The 24,547-nt window shown below is 43.9% G+C and overlaps 1 protein-coding gene across 1 annotated transcript in view; it reads left to right on the plus strand.

Annotated features, from left to right (window-relative positions):
- serpinh2 (serine (or cysteine) peptidase inhibitor, clade H, member 2) overlaps positions 1-24,547 on the plus strand; it is a 104,953-nt gene that overhangs the window by 55,853 nt on the left and 24,553 nt on the right. Inside the window, exon 3 of the mRNA XM_035625392.2 lies at positions 11,468-11,535. The gene's annotated coding sequence lies outside the window, so the exon portion shown is untranslated. The remainder of the gene's footprint in view (positions 1-11,467; positions 11,536-24,547) is intronic.

Genomic DNA, 24,547 nt, shown 5'->3' on the forward strand with positions numbered 1-24,547 from the left:
TGGTGGTGGTGGTGGTGGTGGTGGTGGTGGTTGTTTGTTGCTCTGACTCCGCTATTTTTCATCCATGTTGATCCAGCCAGCTGGCTGCTCATTCTGTGGCTCTGTGTCAACAGATAGGCCTGAGATGAATGCCCACTGGTCTTTTGTTGGAGAGAAAGAAAAAGAAAAAAGAAACACAGAGAGACCCCCTTCGACTATCACACCCCCTCCCCTTGAACATTTCCCGTTTCTCTTTTCTTTCTTTTTTTTTTTTTACCATTTTCCTCTGTCCTCTGAGTCTTTCTGCTGCTGTGATTTGTGGCAGCAGAGGCAGTGATAGGGAAGAAGGTAACTGCAGGGGAGACGTGAATTAAAGGAGGGGAAGAAAAAGAAGGGATGAGAGAGAGAGAGGCATAGAGGGAAACGGGGCACATCCCTTGGTAAATAAAGGGATATGAGTTGGGGAGTAGCAGTTTGTCAGGCCAAACACACCGTGCGCGTGTGCGTGTTTACGTGTCTGCAGTGTGTGTCTGCATTGTGTGTGTGTGTGTGTTTACGTGTCTGCAGTGTGTGTCTGCATTGTGTGCATGTGTGTGTGTGTGTGTGTGTGTGTGTCTGCAGTGTGTCTGCATTGTGTGTCTGCATTGTGTGTCTGCATTGTGTGCGTGTGTGTGTGTGTGTGTGTGTGTTTACGTGTCTGCAGTGTGTGTCTGCAGTGTGTGCGTGTGTGTTTACGTGTCTGCAGTGTGTCTGCAGTGTGTCTGCAGTGTGTGTGTGTGTGTGTGTGTGTGTGTTTATGTGTCTGGTGTGTGTGTCTGCAGTGTGTGCGTGTGTGTGTGTGTGTTTACGTGTCTGCAGTGTGTGTCCACAGTGTGTGCGTGTGTGTGTGTGTGTGCGCGGCTCTGCTGTGCATCCTCACAGATGGACTGCTGCAAACACACAGCAAACCTCATTCATATTAATGAGCCAAATCTATACAATAAAAACTTTAATGGCAACTATTTGTAACAGGGGATGCCCAGTATACATCACTGTGCACAATTAGTGGAGGTATCGGTTTGGGTCTGTACTGAAAGAAAAAACATAATAAATAATGACTTCTGTCATTTAATTCTACCCACAAATGTTCACTGTCCCAAATGGATGTTAACGCTCAGGAATCACCTGACAGTGATTTAACATGTTGCAGTTGTTTCAGCATGACGCAGAACTGCATTGTATGGTCAGTGTTATTGTTTCAAAAGTTTGTTTCAAATTTACAGTAGACATATATAAACATTTCAAGACTGGTCACATTTAGACCTCCACAAAAAATATGCCACAGATACCGTAAGACATAATACCTCAGGACAGAACTGGATTTGCAGCCCCTTAAAAAATACAGACAGGACATAGGAAAATAAATAGTAATTATACCTATACAGTATGTTATAATAGATGTAGCTTAATTGCACCAACTAGCGGGCCTCCTGCTGAAATCTAGTCGTACCATTATTTTAGCTCAGGAAGTGGCCACATATATTCAGAGAAAACAAAATCCTCATCATTATCTGGACAGATGTTCCGATACCATTTTCCCCTTTCCAATACCGATTCCAACACTTGGACTTTGCAAATTGGCCGTTACCGAGTACAGATCTGATACCAGTGCATTTAGAAAAAAACAACCAAACAACTTAAATAATTTATTTTAACAGCTGTATGCTACCAAACCCGGTATGGAAGTGATGACTGCTATCATTGTTGTTTGGCCTGGCTCAGATTAAACCAAACATGGAATGAATGTCAAAGGAACTTCTGTCATCATCTAGTTTGACAGTCATGACTGAAAAAGAACACAAATAAATAAATACAGCAGCAACAACTACAAAACAAAATAAATGATCTAGTAATAAATAACAATTCCTTTAAAAACTCTTCACTTGCAGCCATAGTTTAGAAAAGTAAAATGCCTTCCGTCTGTATCTTCTACACTAACAGTATTAAAACAACAATATGGTACACATTGCCAAATGACAGCTAGCTCTGGCTAACGCTAGGTTACAGGAAACCACTTCTTCTTTGCTGCTCTAAAAACCTGTACTGGCACTGACACTACTGCGCAACTGCAGTTTTGGAGCGGTGAAGAAAACTTTAAAGACCAGGTACGGGATCGGTTTAGTTACAGCACTGGATTTCTGTGTCCATCTGTAGGTTGTGTGCATGCGTGTTTATACTCATGTGGGTTTTTTATCACATTTTCCTGCTCTTTCCCGTAGGGGCCCCTGGCTGTGTGTCATTGAATACCATTTTTTCCTCCACTATCTATGCAGCAATGCCACCGAAAAATAAACTGTCAGAGAGTTGCTCAGATGAAGAAATATGAACTGAAAATGTGCGCGTGAGTGTGAGTGTGTACATGTGTGTGTGTGTAAGCGTCCCACCTGCGGTTGTTTCAAACCGACGTGTCACACCACGGTGCGCTTATGCAGTCATTTGGCAGTGATTGTCGCTTCTATGTCAAAACAGGCACACGTGCACACACATACACAAACATACATATACATGCATACCTGATACCCAGTCCAATATCGGTGTAAATGAGACAGGAGCACCAGTCTTACACTGGGTACACACAGCACTCCATGTCACTCTCAGTGCAGGGTGAGGAGAGAGGGTGAGGACCGCAGAGTCAACAAGACTCCTCAAACAGGGGAAAAAGGGAAGGACAGAGGCAAAGAGGAAGGGGAGGGCAGAGGAGTGGTGGATACTGCTCATTGCCATTGTTATTCCCCCCCTGCAGAAAATGGCTACCTCCATTAAGTCACTAATGATCCCTGCTTTGTGTCATGCCAGTGTCGGAGAGAGGGACCAAAATGTCTGAGGGAAAGGAGAGCGAGTTCGGGGAGTGATGCAGAGAGGAGGTGAAATTATGGAGTGAGTGATGGAGAGGCAAAGAAACAGGTAAAGACGGAAGATGGGGGAGGAGAAGGAGAAAAAGACTAAGTAGTAGAAAAGTAAGTGGAAAAATGGGGGGGGGGTAAATGAAAGAAGCGGTGCAGTAGAGGGAAGGACGGCGCTGCAGGGAGACTGAGTGAACGTGGATGTGACATGCATATTCCATATTGCACGGCTTGTCTTAATGTGGCGTCTTTGCCTCTGTACCGTGCCAACGCCAGCGTCTGAGCCGTCCTGTCACATACTTGGAGCCCACTGGAGCGTGACGCAAATCGACATGCATGGTACAGACAGGCACATGAGAGCCTATATTGAGCCGTACCTGTACACTCATTCACACATGCAGTCAGAGCCAGTGAGGCGCTGCATGAACAGACATGCAGATGCATTTTTTAGATGGAGCACAGACAGATTCTCCCTCACATGCTCACGCACATGATGCACACATGCATCCAGGTCGTGGGAGACCTAAAGGCGGGCAGCTGCGTCGCTGGAATTTACTCTCGGATGCTTGAGCAACGTACACAAACTCACCTGTGTGTTTGCAACTCCCCAAAATATCCTGAAATTAATCTCATCCCTCCATGCCTCAATGCGCACTGTAGTGACACAGCCCCGTCCTCTCGCCAATCACCGCCAAGATCTGCTTGTCGGGGAGCGGGCGAATGCCACGGCCAGTTGTTTGATTTAAATTTGAATTTTAAAACATCTCCCTCATTACATTTTCCATTATTTAAATCAATTATTCATGAAATCCACAAGCGAGCAAGGGTGCTTGGATGCCGAGCAAGCACTTGGACAGCCCTGAACTTGATTCACTGTTTCTCCTTCATAACCTCCAAGTACATGAGCCCCTGCATCGTCTACAAGTGTCTCCTAAGGACACTTTGAGAGACTGAGGGGGGGGCGAGAGGGACGTCTGACAGGAGAGAGGGCTGCCGTAGACAAAGAGACACAGTTATAGGGATGGTAGCAGAAGCAGAAGGGGATGCGGAGAAGGGTGGCAGATGGAGGAAGATGAGAAGTGGGGCGCTTGGGAAAGGCAGAAGGATGGCGGAGGGGAGAAAATGAGAGGAAGGGAAAAGGAAAGAGATGAAGAGGAAGACAGGCAGACGGCAAGTGAGAGGGCAAACTGAGTTAATGTAACCGAGGCAACCAGCAGCATCTGTGATCAATAATATGTACCAAATGTGCGATAGGCAGAGCAGAGCACCAGCCGGGCTATAGGCCTTGGATATGTTTCATCACTGCCAGCCACGGCCACATACTGTGCCTGCTGGAACAGAATATTGTGCTTAAATGATAAAAGAAATCACTTATGTTCCCTTCTCATCACATCACTCCGTCTTTTTGTCTCATGCGTCTCTCTGTGTCTGTGCTGGCAAGATAAATACAAGAGATGTAATGAGAAATCTTACAACCTTGTGAGAGGCAGCCATTGTGCTCTTATATTGCAAGTCGTGAATAGTAAAAGGACTTTGCTGTCTCGCTGTAGTCAAGACACAGTTTGGGCGAAGACAAATAGGCACTCGGATGAAATAAAAGATGTAATGGGGGGGGGGCTCAAGGATATTGAAAAAGCTACAAATGACCTTTTCCAAGTTTCATCTCTTCCCTCGGCTTCCTTGCTCTGTGCGTTTCACTCTCTGCTTCTTCCTCTGCCACCTCCCTCTTTCCCACTCACTCACTCGCTAATGGTTATTTACCTTGTTGGAAAGGGCTTCGCTTTCTCACCGGAGAGATCGACAACAGGACGCGAGCAAAAAGGCGAGCCGGCCTCAAAGAAAGTGCACAGAAAGGAGCGAGAAGGAGAGGGCAGAAACGGGAGAAAAGGCTGAAAAATATATCATTCATGCCGGTCTCCCTGGTGACACGGACTCTTCCTCCCACTCTCCCTCACAGCTGTAATGGAAGTGAAGGTTTGGCCACAGACAGAGAGGGGAGAAAGAAAAGAAAAAAAAAGAATTATATGTCAATATTTGTACCCGCTGGCTGCCTGGATAGAAACAGATACATTACATTCTCTTAGTCTTTTCCCCCCTGAAGCCAATTCAAGAGCTCTACCTTTGTTTGGGAACAGGGGGTCGCCTGGGAGAAAGCGGACATGGTGGGATGGTGAACGAAGTGACCAAGGAAAGGTATGAGTGTAGGGGAGAGGGGGTGGGAGGATGATTAACGCCGACAAACAATGATTATAAGGCCACAGAATGAGAAGCAGGAGAGAGTGGACATTTCCCATAGCAAGGAGTTGGAATACAAACAATGAGTCAAATCACTGTCCAGTAACTACTTCTCCATCTCATTGACTACAGGCTGTATCACCCATATGAGCAATTATTGCTATTGAACCACAAACCCTCCCTTTCTTGGAAATTGCATCGGCTATACAAATAAATATTTCTTTTCATTGTACTCTGCAAGGAAACTGCCATGAACAGAAATAATTTGCTGCACTTGATGTTGGATTTTCATAGCTATGGTTGCTGTCTTTGGCTCAAACCACAGTAGGAATGTTTGCTTTGCTACATTTGCTTTATTAAGGTTGACAGTGCATCATTACCAGTAAGCTGTGTCTTGAAAAGAGACATTGTGCACCTCTTAAATCATTCTTCTTTGCATTTAACCTGCGTGTTCAAGTAAACCCACAAAACGGTGTCATTTGCAAAAGTACAGCGAAGAAGCCCTCTCTCTTGCTGAAAACACGTCACACAGACTTGATAGTTTTACCAGTTCGTCATCCAAATTAATCTCATAATTTTACCAGATCATTCTTTGCAGTGACACCACACCTGTTCTGAAAACATGTGTGAACCAGCTTGATACCAGTGTCAGTTCTAAATTTATTTTCCAGTTGTGTCCTTTAACATAAAGTACCTTTACAGTCTACATGCTAACATTGGTATGCTAACACTGGCCCTGAACACAGTTTAGCTGAGGCTGATGGGAATGTCATTAGACTTGAGAGTGATCAACTAAAGTTAATAAATGAATTTATATCCCTCCTGAAAAGACTGTACCAACTTTGTGGCAATGCATCCAATATTAGTTGAGACTTTTCACTCGAAACCACAAAGTCAACCTCGTGGTGGTGCTAGAGGATACATTTTGGGATCCACAAAAATCCTTCGGGTCATCATCAGGGAACCATGAACCATAAATATTGTGCCAGTCCATATAATATTTATGATTTTAATCTTTTTACTTCAAAATGAATAATTCTCCCTAAAGTTTTGCATTCATCTGTATTTCACGTTGACTTGCAGGTAGAGAAAAGGTCAGAGGATCAGCAATTTCACTAGAACTCATCCCCTGGGGATTCAAAATATCTGTCGCAAATTTCATTCCAATCAATCCAAAAGTTGTAAAGATATTTCATTTTCCACCACAAATGTCAGTTGGCACAAGAGGAAAAGTCAGGGGTCATCAGAGTCAGTTGGATTGATCCTCTGTAATCCGTCCAATAGTTTTTGAGAGATTTATGTTGGGACCATAGCTGTGGACAGACTGCGTGACATACCAAAATTGCTCATCACTGCTAGCTTGGCTAAAAGCCAGAGGTCATACTGGGTGCTCCAAAAAGTGCAACAGAGTTTGTTTGGAATGGGGTTTTTATCCAGGTGCCTTTTGTGGTTCTTAAGCACCACCAGAGTTTTAGGCCAAGCAAATAGGACCAAAGCCATAAATCGTTGAACCCCAACACATCATGCATACTCTCTCATCTACCAGCCTGGACACGGGTTGCAAAGAGCGAAGCTGGCTGAAGCCCTGTGAGCAACAAAATGGACAACCTCACTCTTTCACACTCAATATTTCATTATGTTAATACACACTACTCTACACGAGGCCCCAGAGCTCGTTGAATAGAGTTTACAAGTCATTCTCAGGATTGATGACGGTTCTGACGCCAACTAATTAATTGGCCCGAGGCAGTCATCCCTTCCTATCCGGCACAATTTGTAAATGCTTTCTGAGCTTACAAACAGCACTTACAAATCAATGCACTGCTATCTGACAATGCTTACAGCCATTGGAATATTGAATGAGACACATGTTGTTAAGGTCAGCCGCAGTTGTACAGTGGGAACAACCAATGCCTACTATAATTGCGTGTCCCTCTCGCGCTGGGCCGACATTTAGAAAGATAGTTTGAGTTATCTGAGGCAAAAGAACCACTCGGGAAGAAGTAATAAAGCTTGTGTGGAAGACCCTTTATCGCTCATTTGTGAACTGTGGAGTTTAAACTTTGTTTTATAATGGTCAAATTATTAACCGCTTGGTGGTCACCATTTTGAGTATCAGCAGTTACTTCATAGCAACTGCTCTTCCAACCGTTTCATCATTCAGAAGTCAAGCCTTTAGATCCCAATTAGGCCACAAAAAAACCCAATGGTGTTGATTGTCACCGAGGCAACAATCTTCTTGCAACACCAAAGGCGTTTGATTGTGAGATTGGAGTGGCAGTCATTCGACACAACCTGAATAAAGGGTAATTATGGCTGTAGATAAGAATTAGCATGCTATTCAAGCAAATGTGTTTGTAATAACATGTTGCCTATTTATCATTATAGTAATTTGGTTTTTCCACAGGACCTGTGTCACCTCAGGCCACCGTAAGATCCAAAATAATTGCACAAGTCTGGGTTCTTAATCCTGTATGAGTCTGCTTTGTCTGTAATCTGTAAAATCCAATTGTGCATTACCATATTCTGCCAAACGCAACGATAGGTTGACAGTTTGACAAAGGTGAATCTACAACTTCATCATTAAGTCTTACTTTTTCCTTAAGAATTTCCTGATCTTCCTTCGCACTTTTTCTTTTTGTGTAGTTTCATCCAAAGGCTGCTATGGAAGTTCCTGATGAAAGCTTGATAGTAATTCGGACGCAAACTCAGGAGCCTCATCTAGCTACAGAATGAAGACCAAATATGTTTCCGTCACCTCCAGAAATAATACCTGGGATTAGATTGCTTCAAAACACTGACTTTATTTACCTAGTGTAAAAGCAAAAAAAAATAAAAAATGAAACACGGATGTGGAATAGATTCCTAAATCATCCCAGGTCCACCAGAATAACATAAAATCAAACAAATGGAAAGTAATCACATTATGTTGCAGATGTGAACTTTTGCGAGGCAGAGTACTACAGCAAAGTGATCCAAATGTTACTAAATTGAGGATGTGGGATGCCAATGATGATTTTCGGCAAGAAATCAGTTGTCGGTATGATGGATTATCTTGTGAAAGTGTCCCTGCAGCTCCAATTACACCCAAGTGGCATGTTACGGTCACAGTAGAGGAACATAGCTTACAATAGCATTTCTCATTTGGAGGATTCCGTTGACTTCTAATGAGTAAAATGTGTGCTGGAATACACGCCAATATTAGAATTAACAGTCAACACCAAAGTGTACCAGAGGATGGGCAAAGTGAAGAAGCACTCCTGAAGCGACACCTCCAATATTAGCCCGAGCTACAAGTCTTTGGTTAGACTCTGGCTGAATGTAGAACAACTGTATGTGGCATGCAGTCCAGAAAGCCCTTCATTCTGGGACAGGGTGCCCTTTTTAAACAATGTAACCTTCCGAGTGTGAGAGGTGACTGCTTGTGCTATTCACTGTACTCATTTTAAACGCTCACTTCAAAACATGGCCCCAGGGGCCTCATTTGAGTACGGATGGCGCTTCACAGTCAACATTTGACCTTTAAAGCCCCAAATGGTTTTCCCGCAGTTATTTCACTGTTGCATATGCACGTTTTTCCCCAAAGGATATGGATTGCAGATGGCAAATAGCTTTTTGGATTGTTTTCATTTAGATTTTCCCCAGTGCTCTCAGTCCAGTTCAAAGCCTGATTTGTAACCTACCGTTTTCAAAATAAGACAAATGGAAAGCAGACGTCTCTAACTTCCAAAAATAATTCAAACTCATAAGTCATTTTTCCGTGCCTTCAGTGCTTCAGGTAAGAGGCGTGCAAATCATTCTGAAAAAGAAATCACTCCACATGTTGTTTTTATCAACTGCGACATGGTCATGCTTTTGCAGCTTCCCACACAGTATGTGCTACTTGCACTTTTGTCTTATCTTGTCTCTTCGTGTTACTTTCTGTGTTTGTTCCTGTAATGTCATTGCAGCTGCTCAAGTTGATCATAAAACAAAAACTAGTGTACCAATCACACACTGTACTGGATATGGCCACAGGGAGGCTAAAATGCCTTTGCACTGGACAGAACGTGGAATCCTTTTTCTTCAAAGTCAGATAATCTTTTTCTTTTTGGAAAACAGGTCGACCTCTTTAGCCCTCCCTGGCATTTTCATGAAGAAATAACTTTTTAGCCTAACACATCTGCCCTGGAGAGATTTGCATGCCACTGGGCCCATGCAACCATATGATTTCAATCTCAACCGATACACTGATAAGTATCACCACCCCAATCCCCCCTTAAAAAAACACATTACACTTAATTTCGCAGCATGCTGTAGCAATCGCATAATACTCTTAAGATGTTTTTCCCCACACTGGGGGGAAAAAAGCAATCATCACGAAGGAATAACTAGTGAGTCTCATGAGCAAAGAAGGTTGTTTTTTAACAGATATGCAAGGAGAAAAATGGATTTAAAACAGCCACGGCCGAATCTGTATGCTAATTTGTTTCGCAGCGTTCGCATAAGGCATTCCCACAGATTCTGTGAGACAAACATCCACCTCCTCCCGATGGCCTGGATGTACACAGCACATCATAAAAATAGCAACCCTTCGCATCCCGGTAAGAGTTCGTGAGCTAGAGGAGGACAAACTAAGACGCTTGGATAAAAGAAAATGCAGAGATGAATACAGTGTCACAGTGACTCATCAAAAACGGACTGAAGTGTGCGTCTTTGATTAAAATGTATTCATGTGTGCTACAAACCACCATAAAAGTGCTTTTATCTGATATATTTGTCCATGTTGTGAACCCGCAGAGGAAGGTGCTGTGTTTTGTTTTTTCAAATGGTCAGTTCATGGGTATTATTAAAGATCACATTTTGTCTTTGACATCTATGTATGCAGATTATTTTCGGTTTGATGCGCTGAGGTTTAAGATATACACCTAAGATGTCTGACGACAATGGAGGTGAATGAAATGTTATGAATGAAAAGTGACGTGAATTTTTTTTTTCAAAAGTGTGTTAAGACCTGACTATATTAATCGAAACTACTTGCTGATGAGGGAATAGACCCCTGTGGATCTGTAAGTTACCCTTACTGACTATAACACAGCTCACAGCTCTGGAAACAGTATTTCAGTCACCCCATAGGGCAGAAGCTGAATTCTCAGAGACAGATATCTCAAGCGTGGCTTGATACCAATCATGGTAAATGAGAATTTTCTTTCTGTAATTTGGGTGAATCGACCCTTTAAGTACAGGTCAGTTACTTTCTACTGCCAAAGCCACTGGTTGTCAGCATTATTATAAAGCTCAGGTGCCATGTGACAAATGACTGATTACAGTCCTCCGATACATTTGCCACAACAAAGAGTTATTGAAACGTATTGCCTATAGAAATAACACTGATTGGCAGACTTATTAAGAAGCTCAGGTGCGTGGCAGTAGTCCGCTTAATGAATGGGCCCGGGTGGTGTCAGATGCCCATCAGGGTACAACAGAGGGGGTGTTGACAGCACTGGGCTGTCCCATCAGTCACAGTGCGGTAGGGGGTCAGAGGTGAGGCCTGGCACCCCATCTGGCTCAGAACTCACTGATAGGGGAGAGGAGTGTGTGTGTGTGTGTGTGTGTGTGTGTGTGTGTGTGTGTGTGTGTGTGTGTGTGTGTGTGTGTGTGTGTGTGTGTGTGTGTGTGTGTGTGTGTGTGTGTGTGTGTGTGTGTGTGTGTGTGTGTGTGTGTGTTGAAAATAGTGGTTGCGGTGATGGAGTTTGAGGGGTCAGGCACACCTACTGCTTATAAAAATAGATACAGATATAAGGGGCCTGATGGAAGCACAGAAATGTGTACATGTTCATAGGCAGACGCATGTGAGCACATGCTACATCTGTGTTTAACGCCAGCAAAACACACACACACACACAGCCACACTCACACACTCACACACTCACTCTCTCCCAGAGGAGTGGGGTCAGGGGTGATCTGTCACACGACGCACTTTGATTGTAACAGATGAACGCGCACACACACCCACTTCCACACACACACACACACACACACACACACACACAGTCTTGTGTCCCAGTGAGCCTGGCAGGGTCCTGACCTGCGTGACCAGGCTCACAGACCAGGCAGGCATATGGGCCAGGAGCCTGGGGGCAGCGAGATAGACAAAGAGCTGATTGGCACTGTTGGAGGATAAACACACTTTGTTTACCCAGCTTTTAAGTCAGGAAATTAGGTGCGCACACCTATTTTTGAACAGCAAATTGTTTTTGTGTTTTTAAAGATAAGTTCTCTGCAATCGCTGTCAACCTCATGTTTGCAACATGCAATTATTGTTCTCTTTAAAAGAAAAAGTCAAGCATAACCTGATGCTGATATGAACGTGTTTTTGTTTGTTCGGGCAGGAGCTGAGAGGAAGCAGGTGCTGGCTGTAGTTGGCATTGGAAGCTTGGAAGAGGAAGGACATACATGGGTAGGCATGGCTGGGTCCAAATTAACATGGGTTGGCTCACCCACTGCAAACTGTGTAATTTATATCCCACATCACTGAGTCTAATTCCTTCGTACTTATTTTATGTATAGCCGTTTTGTTTTTGCCGTGGGATGCTAAAATTGGCAGATGGCTTCGAACAAATCATGCAAGGCACGAAGCCCGCGTCTGTCTGTGGGTCTCGCACGTAAAGGCGCATAATGCTCACAGACATACAACAGTACAGGAGCAATTATAGCCATTTGAGAGGCTGTTTTTTTTTCTTGCTGGATAGGTAATACCTCAAATTGTTCAAGAAATATTAGTATACCCAGACCTGGAACGACACAACCTTTAGTGCAGTATCAGTCTGCCGGTATTTTATGGCTCTTTGTGATCCCCAAGATGTACCCAGACTGAGGAAGACCTGCCTAGACTGTGAATTAAAAACTTTGTCTGCCCTTTAAAGGAATAATCTGACATTTTGGAAAATATGCTCAGTGGCTCAGTTAGATGGGAAGATTCATACCATTGTCATATCTGTACAGTAAATATGAAGTGACAGCCAGCACTAAATTAGGTTAGCTTAGCATAAAGACTGCAAACCATAGATTTTATGTAAAGATGGACATTGCACAACAATGAAACAAAAATATCCTGGATGAGGGCGCTGCCATCAAGCACTTTTGTGCTCATTTAGAGCTCGAATCTGTGCAAGCAGTGATGGTAGAGTGGAGGTGCGGCGTCCATCCTGCTGACGTGGCGGAGGTGGGATTCATGTTCATCTGGTTTCACTTTTGGGGAGCTGTCATTTCGCCCATCTTTGTTTACCATCTATGCTGCAAACGGGGGAACCAGCGAGTGACGCTCCATCACAAGGTACCAAAATCTGCCCAACAGCATCTCCAAAGTTCCCTAATCATAATAGAATATGTAGCATTTGTACAAAAAGAGTGTCAAAACAAGTTGTGGTTTCATATGACCTGACTCTACGAGAAACAGTGTTTGATACATTGGTGATTGATTGTTCTCTGATAAAAGGAGATTTGAGCATTTGTCAGTGTTTGGTGTCCAAATGTTTTAGCTCTTGCTGAACATTTAGATCACAGAGAGTATCTGTCTTTGATATGACGACTGAAATTTGATTTGCATTGCCTGTTATGCGAGTGTTCCTGATTGCGCTACAAGAGCACATTTGCATTCACACAAACCTTTGAGCCTGGGCGACAAATTAAAACCTCGCATCTGAGTTTTGTCAGCAGGAGTTATATACGCTTGGCCTTTTCGAGACTACAAATTCGCCAAGTCCATTATAAAGTGTGAAAGGGAACACGGGCAATTGCTTTGAAAAGATGCTATTGAGTTGTGTAAGGGCAAGCGTAATGCTTTTTAGAGATTGAGGCCTATGTTTGCCAATGCGTCTTTGAGTCTTCTTACTTTGAAGGGCAGAACCAATCTACACACCCGACGTTCAACAATTTGCCTCGCTGTAGAGTTCATTTTATAGGGTTTCATTTATAAGTTGCATTCCCATGTGTCTCTCACTTGGATTGTTTTTTAAGAAACCGACCCGGTCTGCATTCTACTGATCGATCCAACATCGGCAACCTTCATCTGTGATCTTTCCTCCCTTATCAATGGAGATTAGCCTTCCCCTGCTATTTACCATCTATCACTCCATCTAGTCTCTGTCTCCCTCACGCAAACACCTGCAAAGACACACACACACACACACACACACACACACACACACACACGCACACACACACACCCGCACCCACACACACACTTATCGCCACACGTGATATACACACAGTCGATCAGCTTGAGTTGAAATCTCTTCACTCCCCATTTACTCCTGAGTCTGTGTCTATGCATGCATACACACACACGCACACACGCACACACACTCAGACCTGTGAGATGTGCACAGGAACAAATCACCAGCTGCCAACGTTAAATGAAGATATAACCACTCCTGGCCGCCATGTACCTTCAGCAGTGCCACTTAATCCTGCCATAGGATCTAATGTGGATGGACACACAGTGATAGAGCGGGACCCGCACTAACAAACACATCCACTCCAACTAACGGTGATTGACACAAGCCTGCACAAAACTCCCTCTGTCTTTTACACACGGTCACCCACACAGGCAAACATGCAAAAACATTCTAGCACAGGAACACGTACAGACGCAAACACACACACACACACAGACCCCTTATTACTACAGCTGTAATCACACCTCTTGTGCTTGAAGATGTTAAAAGATAACTAGTTTGCCATTTTGACATGATTCCCAGTTCATATCATACCATACACAGACGCTTTTGATGTCTCCTCACTCATCCTCTTTTTCTACGTACTGTATGTGTTCTTGTAGTAATATATATAGTACATATCCATTTTGGATGTATCCAAATGAGGCTATGACCCAGATATGCAAAATTGCTAATTTAAATGTATAACAGGCAACTTATCAAAGCTGTGCCGCGACTCCATGTGGCCAATGAATTGTGAATATGACAAACAAATTGATAGTATGGTAAATATAGATAATAATACATGTACAGTAATGACCCTTTCAGGACCCTAAATGACCTCAAACAGTGAATCAATTGACTAGCATCTTTTTCAGTTTTAAAGATAGATTGATGTAATTTTTGATTTAACAGGAATAAGTGTTCACTGCATTGATGGCCAGTGGTGGCCAATGGTAGCCGTTCTCATTGGCAGGCTTACATGCTCACATTTACAATATCAAAATATTGATAGTTTAGCAGGTATGGTGTTTAATCCGTCCACCATCTTAGTATATTTGATAATCAGGACTAAAGACATAATACAGCCGAGGCAGATGGTAATGTCAATAGTTTCACCAGTTCTTTGGTCACAAACCAAATGATTCGGGAAAACATTTAATTGTGCTCGATGAAAAATTAAGTGATCACCAAAGTGATAACACTTCACCCAGACGGGTAAATTAATGAATATAGACAAATTTCATGGCACCTCATCCCCCAGTTTTCAATACATTTCACTCAAAACCACAAATGTCGGTGAGAGTCATCCTCTGGGGACAATGCATCCTGTAATGTTTGTGATGTATCAGTGTGGACCAAAGTTTTAGACTGACAGTCAGACATTGCCAGCCCTAAAGCCATGCCGCTAGCGAGGCTTATGAAAAAAAGAACACAAAAAACTCACATGGACCCTTTGACGATGTCCACTCTCCTTCTATCTCCCCCTCTCTCCCTCTCTCCCTCTGTCAGCCTCCTTTGTTCCCATCCTCCCTCTGTCGGGGTCTGTCACCATTGCCTCCATCTGCTGAGAGCAGTGATCATCGCTAATGACAGCGGGCTTTAATTAGCCCACAGTAAACAATTAACACACCGGCAAAAAAAACTAATAATAAATGAATAAATAATTTCAATGCAAATCACATCCTTCAATGACAAAGTGCTGCAACAATATCCATGAATACGTTTGCCTGTAATTAGAAATACCTGCCAGGTTATTTGTGTGGCTGTGTGTGTTTGTGTGTGTGCGTGTGCCTGCGTGCAAAGTGTTGTCTTAATAAATTCCTTTAAAACTGTTTTCCTTTCCACTCTGCTGGCCTTTTGTGTGACTCACTCATTATTGCTCATAGAATTGCTATTTCAGTAATTGAAAGTAAAGCCACAGAAACTACAATCAAATGAGTGTGAATGGGCCGCAGATGAATAGGGAAGTGGAATCCACTCAAATAGCTTTCTCTGCGTGTCTATCTCTCTTTACTTGACTTGTTTCTAAAGAAAACATCCTGTTTATTATTTTCAATGTAAGGAAGATCAGTATCTGCACTGGATCAAATAGACGTGGCGGTTCAAGACGTAGGGGGCTTAGAAATACAGTACGGCAGACTGCCAACACCAGCACACAATGACACCAGTTGCATTGTGTATAAAAAAGTGCTTACAGCCTTCAAATTGCAATCACATTGTTAAAAATACGGGACCAAGAATCACAGGCAGAAGGAATTAAGTCGTATTAGTCCATCTGTCATTTAGGGCTTGTCAGACTCCAGAGAGCGTCTTCTCTCTGTTGGTGATTTGGTGTGGTGAGCCTCTCCATATGCATCGCACTCCCCAGATCCCTCAGTCACGGATGAAATACTGAGCGCCACCATCCAAACAGTGTAGAAATGATGTCTGGCTAACGAATTAAAGGCAGACAAATGGCATCGATCCCTGCACGCATTGGCTTTGTGATAAGAGCCGCGGAGTAAGTAATAGGTCTTGGCAAAATCTCTGCTAAAGGCTATTTGTTCGCTACTGATCAAAGTTCTCGCTTGGGATGAAACTGGGCCGGTATTTTTTATTTTTACATTCAGTCTTCCGTTAAACAAGTGGGCTTTAGTAACTGGCATGCAGGGAAAGTGTTTAAAATAATTTGTCATCTTCCGGGATTTTTACCGTGGGCAAACTGAAATGTCTTATCTGCTGTAACAGCCCACCGACTGATAGGTTGCAGGCCGGACAACAGCAGAAACGCCAGCTCCAGCAAATGCGGCTGAACTTATGTGGGTCAATCGCTGATAAACATGTCACCTTGTTTTGACCTGTAATCGTAGCGCCTCCCTTCGGGCCTGTCACTGTGCTATAGAAGAAATAGCCGGGCCCCAGATGCATAATTGAGGGATCTCAACAAAAGATAAACACAAAGTCTGGTATTTATTGTTAAAAGAGAAATGTGCATACCTTCACGCGCGCTTTGCGCCCATGTGTTACACTTCATTTGAAACTGGTCTTTTCATTACGTCATCGCTTTCAACAGCAGTTTCGGTGACAATCATGGCTGTGTGAAAAAAAAGATCTCTTTGTGCACGCTTTACAGTACTATCCAGCATGTGTAAATCATTTTATATGGTCACCCACCCAAAATATTAAGTATGGTGGGAATAAGAAAATCATAAATTTCGACCTCCTTATGTCATTAGTTTTATTAGTGGGCTGTAATGGGACACGATGCACAGTATTGCGATACATATGGCAGCGTGTAACACCATCGACATTACCAGTGCCAGATCAGGAATGGAACGAGTCTGGGTTATGTTCAAACAAGATTAAACATGGGAGTGTTGACATAAAGCCATGAATAATTTTGGGACTGGGCGTTTGGCCCGCGTGCATGCAGACACTTTCACAATGACTCAGATGTGCAAATCTGCCGTGAAGATCTCAACTTTTGTGCGTGTGCAGATGCTTGGTGTTTTTAATCATCTGGCCCCAGAAACACGGTAGTGCGGTGTTTGTCTATTTAAAAGACAAATCCAAAGACGTGACTGTGATACGGGCGAATGAATAGATAAATGCCGTCTGAAATGTTCAGAAATGTCCATTTTAATATATGAAGAGGTGTATAATGTTCCATTTTGAGCCGAACCTGTGTTGTCTGGATTCCCTGAGCCTCCAAATGGATTTCACATTGTCAAAATTACCACTTTGATTGGAGCCCATATTGACTCCATCCCTTTAAGGGCTGAAGCCACTCTCCCCTTTTGCTCTCTCTCCTCCTTTTTAGTCCACGTTTTTCATTGCATCTCCATTTTGGCCCTGTTCTCCCATTTTATTTCGCACCCCTCTCTCTCTCTCTCTCTCTCCTCTGTCTCCCCTTCTCCCTTTCTCCATTCTCTGGAGTAATTGCATTGATAGTGAACAGCGCTGCTAATTAATTATGCAACAGCCGAAAATTGAGGTGAGAACGAGGGATGAGAGGAGGAGAGATGAGGTTTGTGCCAAATGGTCTACAGTAGAGAGGAGAGGGGGAGAGAGAGTATGAAGTACTCTGAGGGGAGGAAAAAAAAGAAAGCCAGATGGGAAACAGAACAAAGGAACAGCGCAAGAAAACGAGGGAGGGAGGAAGATGAGAGGCGAAGAACGTAACAGCTGAGAGGTTGTGTTTGTAACGGGGATCTGTCAAAATGTGGGAGATCAACAGTGTGGAGGCAAATCGTGGCTCTCGCACTGAGGAAGATCATAAGGATGGATGCAAACGCTGGTGGAAAAGTCAAAGGGAGACGTCAGCACTCCCTGCTATTCTCTGGTGAAAGGCACAGATGTGTTTCTCGTACTCAACATACTGTACGTCCCTTCACTCCGCAGAGAGAACTCCCGCGAGGACCACCAGATCTGATCGACGGGGTCAGGCTGGAATGCACAGACACTGATGTGAAAAAAACCTGAGTAAATATATTCCATAAAATGAAGACCGAGAAAAGACTTTTATGAAACTATCGTCTCATTCCCCATTCAGATGATTAGCAGAGGTGCTCGTGCGGCTTAGCGGCAATTTCCACTAGCATGTGGTGGTTTAACTATTAAACCTACTCATTAATTTACACAGCCCTCGCAGCAAAAACAGGCTTTTATTTTAATTAACTGTTTCACTTACTTACAACTCACGCAGGAGAGACATGCATTTATAATCTATAAAAAGAAAGATTAACATTAGACAATTTGATCATTTCAGCGTTTCATTAGAAATGTATAGCTGTAGGTGTTTTGGATTTCTGTAAATCTAATTCACATTTATTGAAAGGTTTCTTTTTTGGAATAACGCGGCCTTCCAGTCCTCGGCATTTTGGACGGCGCCTTCTTGTTTTTTTGAAACCAAGACGGCACTTCACTTCACTTCACTCAGGCCTCTTCATTGTTTCACGTGGTCCTCATCAGCTCAATTATCATGGAGCTGCAGTTGTCAGAAGTTCCCGTTCGCTGCTTATATGACGGCTCCGACTTTCACTTTTTTTTGATTTAGAAATTTGAAGTACAGCGCGATCCGTCTGAATTTACGAGCCGGGCCTTGCAGCCCAGCAGGTTCCTCAAACGCCAAAGTGTGACAGGCGGCCTTAATGACCACGGAGCAAACAGCATCTACTCCTCGAGGCCTCGGGATACAGTTAAATGCTTAGAAATGAGCCATTAAGTGAACCTTGAGATTGTTTTTTCAACTGCTGCTTCCAAGGTCAAGAATGGGCTGTCAAGCTCAGATTCAATACAGCAATATAATTGGCGTTCACTTCTCCTTCTTTTCTTTCTCTTCTCATATCAGTGGCAGCTTTGGTGTAGCTAAGTTATTTCCACTGAGGTGTAGCTTAGCCACGTTTTTTTTTTTCAGTGTAACTTCCACTGTCGGAATTAGTTTTCACAGCTGTTTCATAAAAGAATAGCTGCGCCATGATATCACCTTTTTTTTTTTTGAATCATTGCTCTGGTTTGACATTGAACTGAGTCACCTTCTGCACACCCCCATCCAGTAATTGCCTACTGAGTGTTATTGAAAGAGATTCATCAGTGTCCCTCATAAGTCGGTGTCAACTATTTTTAAATGGAGTGGGAGCCCACAAAAAAGAAAAAGAAAAGGTTTAACCTGCTGAGTCCGTTCTGGCTCAGACTGAAATATTCGGAGCTCGTGTCGGATCAGAAGTGGAGTCCACCTCTTGTCCTGCCTGTCTCTAATTTACCCCCTGTGTCACATCGGCTCTGCTCTTCAATATTGTATCGCTAAAAAAATAATATTCAGTATTGTCAGTGAGATATTAGAATTCCACTAGCCCATCTCTCGTCCTTGCTCTTTTGCATTCCTCCACTTTGCGCTCCACCTTCGTCCTTGCCGCGGACTTCCTCTTCCACTTTCCTTCAAACCCCCCCCCCCCCTTCTCCCTCCCACTGTCTTCTCCATCTCTGCTGCCTTCTCCAGCTCAAGTGCTGGCTCGACTAATTAAAAGCCTTAATCAGGATTCATAATTAGGTCTAATCAGTTCCTTGTACATCAATCCCTCGCATTCGCCCGTCGCTGGTGGTGAAGGCCGAGATGCTTATGAAATAATTCGGGCAACTTAACGCGTCCGAGTGTGGAGCTGGTAGCGGGGCTCCAGTGAAAAGGAGAGAGGGAGGAACGTGATTAGGACCAGGCGGCTGATTGCTTCCCCTCCCTCCTTCCCTCCTTTGCCCTCTGGTTCCCCACTTCACACATTCAGATTTGTTCTCTCATTTTTTCTTCCCATATCTCTCTGCTCTTTCTCCTGTGTGTGTGTGTGTGTGTGTGTGTGTGTGTGTGTGTGTGTGTGTGTGTGTGTGTGTGTGTGTGTGTGTGTGTGTGTGTGTGTGTGTGTGTGTGTGTGTGTGTGTGTGTGTGTGTGTGTGTGTGTGTGTGTGTGTGTGGTGCCCTCATGACAAGACAGTAATAAAGCAGACAGCCTCCTAGATTACAGCTCCCTCCTCTACCTCCACTGCATCCACCTGCTTCAGTACAGCTGAGGCCGCAGCACACTAAACCCTGCAACAGCCCCGCCGCTCTTTACTGCCTTCTGTCCACCTGAGCTCTCATCTGTTCGGATTAACACCCGACACAATGCAGCGCGGGAACGGGAAATAATTACACTGTTCATTATGCAAAAGGCCTCGGCGCAGCTGGGACTACGGCCCCTCGGTTTATTACCGTGTCTCTGTGCTGCTCTCATCACTTCTGCGAAAGGAAGAGTGGGATCCAGAGGAGCTGCTCCTTTTGAGTTTCACTGGTGTGTATCATCGTAGCTCACGAGGGGTCCTGACTGTGCGTAACGTTTCTCTCGTGCTCCTGTGTCAGCGTCCCACGGTCTGAATAAGAAATTCAAATCGCCTTCACAAAGAAAACAGCGAACAGTAGGTGTGTGTGTGTGTGTGTGTGTGTGTGTGTGTGTGTGTGTGTGTGTGTGTGTGTGTGTGTGTGTGTGTGTGTGTGTGTGTGTGTGTGTGTGTGTGTGTGTGTGTGTGTGTGTGTGTGTTCAACCTCTTTGTTAAAAAAAAGCAGACTTCTCACAATATACACACCAGGTGCCCATGGTACGTGCTCATGTACAGTACACGTAATGGTAATTATGATGACAATGATTTTTTCAGCAAGCCACACAGACTTCTGTCAAATTCATGACATGCATTGTTCTGTGCGAGCAATTAGGCCCGTCATGGAGTGGTTACCTTGACGACCGTGAAGCCGGGCAGTGCAGCAGGACGAGGGTTATCGAGGGCAAAGAAAAAGTAGAATTGCCGTCATTTTCTTGAAAAGGTTGCCTTTTGATCGGGCACCGTGTGGTGTCCTGCAAGGTGGTCCTCAGCTTCTGCGTGCATTTCTTTAAACCCAGACCCTTTAAATGAAAAGAAAAACACAGCCTGTCAAACGCACCTTTGATTATTCAGTTTGGTATAGCATAACCAAAATTTTAAATCTATTATACGTTCTGTTAGCTTGTCAGAAAGCCAGTGGCTAAAATATTTGAATACATCTAAGCTTTAGTTTCCATGTAACTGTATTTTGTGGCTGCAGGTCCATGTGCAGCCATTCCAAAAGAAGAGCAATTCGAACTAAATCTTACAAAACCTGACAGGACAAAGTTTCACCTGGAAAGGACAAAAGAAGTTGTGTACAACCACGTTTTTAGAGGTAATGGAAAAACGATGCATCGGGGGAAACGCCGCGGACCCCTGGACCTCATAAACGCCAGGAGCAGATAACGTCAGCCGTCCCATGAACAGCAGTCATGGTCATCGACCAGGAGAGCGTGGACAGCCAAGGAAAGATCAAGGTGGCTGGAACCATTACCTTGAAGATAACAGTCACCATCAGCCCCTCTTTATTCGTTCACCTTTTTTTTTTTGAAGCAGCTTTAGTTCTTAGCCTCAGGAACATGTTTGCCTGGAATGAGGACTGTGGATTTTGTGCCTGGTTCCTTACATTAGAGGTTTCAATGTTCAATGTACATACTAATGTACACAGGCATGTTAGTGTTGTTTTAAGACCCACTCAAGTATCTGTCCTTGAAGGTTTGTGCGTGTGTGAGCGTGCATTAACTTACTCTATTTAGTTAATGAAAACCATTATTTGCCCCTGACAAGTCCAAATCTACTAAGTGCACCTTTTTTTTCTTTTTCAAATTTACCATATCCATTTTGTCATCTGCGGAGTAGAAAAATAAGCGTTCCCAGATACTTCTGCCCCCATTACATTTCACTTTGAAATAACATTAATCCTCCACATTCTCTCGTGGCTGATGAAGGTTTTTATTTTACATGTTGGGATGTCTAATAAATGTTATAAGGTGAAACCTCCTGCTCCGCGGACAGTTCATTGGACGTTCGTAATGTTTGCTTTTTGTGGGAAGTGTTTCAGGGAGGCGTACAAGTGGTCTTTTTTGGGGGGTGGGCTGCAGCTTGTGTTGTTGTTGTTGTTCCAACACGTGTCTTCTATTATTTTGTTGTCAATAGTCCATGACGGTTGGCTAAGTGACAGAAACACCTCCCTGTATAATCATAACCTTCATGAAAGGAGGATTTATTGCAGGACCCTTGTTTTAGCCTGGTGGACATAATAAACTGGCAATGGAGTGTAAAGTAGTTCCACTTAGTTCCACCTTGACCGTCTAGCATTCAAATGCTGCTTACATTTTAATTAACGGTTAATTTAACACTTTGAAAGGGGCCGTTCCTCAGAATAAGTACTTATTACACTGAAATGAATTATCTTGAAAATGCATCTACGCTTTTTACTCGAGTTTTTACGAGCAGGACGTGAACTTGGGATCGAGTGTTTTTGCATTGTGGCATTACTTTTAGTGAAAGGATCTCATTTTTTTTCCCCCTTCCCACCACTGTTCTCTCCGGTGCTTTTATTAAGAAAATGAAAAACAGAACCTTTTGAAAATTAGAATTGGATGGAGAACAATGTAGGGCCACTTCAGGCAAAAATAAATTAGTCAGACCTAATCAGGTAGTTCTTGTCACATCTGTTATTGCTTGGTTGAACAATGTCATACAGAAACCCCCCAAAAAAGTTTCTTTGCACAGATTTAATAACTGCTATGCCTAGAATGATTTTTTATTAATATATGCATTTTGAATTACGGGTACAGTACCTTGGGATAAAGGCTGTAATCAGTTAAGGCAATGGAAGAGATGATATCCTCCATCTAATGCGATTAGCTTTTTTCGGCCGTCAGAGTCCACGTTTGCCACAATTGCCTTTAGTTTTTGTTGTTGTTTCAGAGATGATGTGTTCATGTGCAGCACGGAGGACAGTAGGCCCTTTTTAATTTACCCTGATTGTTTTTAAACCCCTGCAGTATTAGTCTCATCAGCCCCAAGAAGAACAGAACGTATTGGTTAGACCAAAATTATACTTTACTTTTCTCTGTGGGAATCCTCAAAAGTTTAGTTGCGGTGGACAGTGCCCTCTTAAAAATCCTGAACGTGAGTCTTTTGTGACTCACTGCAGCAGGAGCGTAGAGATGCGAGCGGATTCCGCAGATCAGCATGACAACACAACGCAATTCAACTGTTCAAAAATTCAAATGTGCTTTTAATAAATGCATGACGGCTGCACCTGTGGCCGCTTTGGAATTCCAGTGAAGTCATATTTGCAAACCTCTCGGTGTCCATCCTTTGACTTCACACTGGCTGAGGCTGAAGCAAAGGTACTTCTGATGAATTCAAAGTGAATTAATGCGTTCCCCCCAACACACACGCACACTTAACTAAATGCCATCAAATGCCTTTCTTTCTTTTCTTTTTACTGTGGTGTGTTTGTGGGGCTTTAACGAAAGTGAAGGGCCAAACCGGGACTATTAACTAAAGGTCAGCACTGCAGAGGGTGGCTGCAGTGCAAATGAATGGTCAAAAGTGTTTTTGTGTACGTGTGCACACGCGCATGTGTCGCTGGAGTCCACGAAAAAGAAAACTTCTCTGAGTTAGAATCCCGATCGTGGCTATGGGAGCATTGGTCATTTGAGACTCTGCAAGGTGGTCTCCCAGCCTCATGATGTGACACACACACACACACACACACACACACACACACACACACACACACACACACTCTCTCTCTCTCTCTCTGTAGCTGTCTGAGCAGTCATTTCCAGGGGTATTAGAGGCCCTATAACATGGTGGGCCATTAACAGCAGAATAATATCACAAGTTGACCCTTGACATTCATAGCAGCTTATATCTCCCTGCTGATAGATGCAGGCTCTGTGCAGAGCTCTGTACTGGAGATGAACTGACACGGAGGGAGAGGAGGGCCAAATCCCTCCGTCTTAAGCCGCCGCCACAGCGAATAGCAGAGCAGCTTAGAGGAGGTGGGGGTCGCGGGTGGAATGGGAGAGAGAGAGACAGAGAAGCTTTGATACACACTGGAGAGAGAGAGAGGGAGTGATGACGGGATAATGAGAATGGAGCGAGACCCCCCCCCCCTCCCTGTACAAGGTTGCAGTCACACCCCCCCTCCCATCTCAACCTTGTCGCCCCAAACCCAGCCTGTCAGCGTTGCATTCAACCAGATGACATCACCTGTTGATTTGGTAGCACAACCAAGGTGATATATTACACCTCATTCTTTTTTTTCCTCTTTTTTTTTTTTTCTGACTGTGCTTGCCACTCCCCCTCATCTTCCATTCCTTTGGCATTACTCATCTGCTACTTCTTTAAGCGTGTTGCTTACCAGAATTCCCCTATTTAAAAAAAATTAATCTTTTCCCGTGATTCCCCTGCGTCTCACGAACCCGCCACCTTTCCGAGGCAGAGTGATTAATAAAGCAGTGACACCAGTCATTTGAATCTCTCGCTTACCCAAATCCCCTCCTGTGCCCCATATTTTGACCTTTTACCCTTTCCCCTCCTGCCTTGCTTCCTTTTCCCACATTAGTTTGGTTTCCTCCCTCCCTGTTGGTGCCCTTAAGCGTCAGTGGAACCAGTTTCCCATGAGGCTGATTGGCAGCCTGACCGACAGTCTACCTCTAACTAACTTCATCTCATCCACCCCCTCCCCCCTGTGCCTCCAGCCTCCAAATTTTTCACCCATTTCCCCTCCATCCTTCCACCTCCCAACACCCGCAGATGACTCAATGCCCACCTGCCCCGCAGCCATGATCTATCCGTCAATCCAAATCACACACTCACATACACACACACACACACAATGGAGCATTGTGTGTGCTCCATGGG

This window comes from Scophthalmus maximus, chromosome 2 (assembly GCF_022379125.1).
Source record: "Scophthalmus maximus strain ysfricsl-2021 chromosome 2, ASM2237912v1, whole genome shotgun sequence".
Lineage (NCBI taxonomy): Eukaryota > Metazoa > Chordata > Actinopteri > Pleuronectiformes > Scophthalmidae > Scophthalmus > Scophthalmus maximus.